We start from the raw sequence: 745 nt of genomic DNA, 5'->3' as shown, positions 1-745 counted from the left end.
CAATCGTACTGCTTTTAAATTGCTGGAGTCAGCACCTTTATTTTCAGTCATTTACATTTTTGTTGAGAGCCGGTGGACGGCATTGTCTTTACTTTTTCGAGTACTCACGGTGGGCCTTCTCCGACAGCCCTATGGGCGTATCGCGGGAGGGAGTTCGCGGCTCGTACCCGGAGTATACGCGCACTGTGGTTGTAGTAGCACTAAAAACCAAGGACTTAGTAATGTTGCTTAGGTGGATGTGTTTTAAAATGTATAGCATGGCATGTAGTGCATATGATGTGTTGTGATGTGTGGACTGCTGTGTGGTCCATCTTTCTACTTACTGAGCTAGTGAGCTCATCCCACGTGTACACCCTTTTTTTTAGATGATTTTGCAGGTCATACATTTGAGGAGCATGGGGTGGGTCCCACAGTCGAGTATCCTGAAGAGGACTGGTGGACCCCTGAGGAGTTAGAGCACGGTGCTGACTGCTTGTGCGAGAGCTGTGCTGCGGGACAGCAGTTCTGAGGCCGAGCTGAGCTCCACCTTGGAGGCCGTGCTGAGCTCCACTTCTGAGGCCGAGCTGAGCTCTTCTATATGATGCCGAGCTGGGCACAACCCTTGATGCCGAGCTGAGCTCCAGCCTTGAAACCGAGCCGAGCTGTGTACTCTGATGGTTTTTGATGATTTCCTGTATATACTTGGTATTTGAATCATATTCTTTTGTGTATATATCATGCCTTCGGGCCCAAATGCATATAAAAT

The sequence above is a fragment of the Macadamia integrifolia genome, unplaced genomic scaffold (assembly GCF_013358625.1).
Source record: "Macadamia integrifolia cultivar HAES 741 unplaced genomic scaffold, SCU_Mint_v3 scaffold90, whole genome shotgun sequence".
Taxonomy (NCBI): Eukaryota; Viridiplantae; Streptophyta; class Magnoliopsida; order Proteales; family Proteaceae; genus Macadamia; species Macadamia integrifolia.
The sequence above is the reverse complement of the archived record's forward strand: the minus strand, read 5'-3'. Positions refer to the sequence as shown.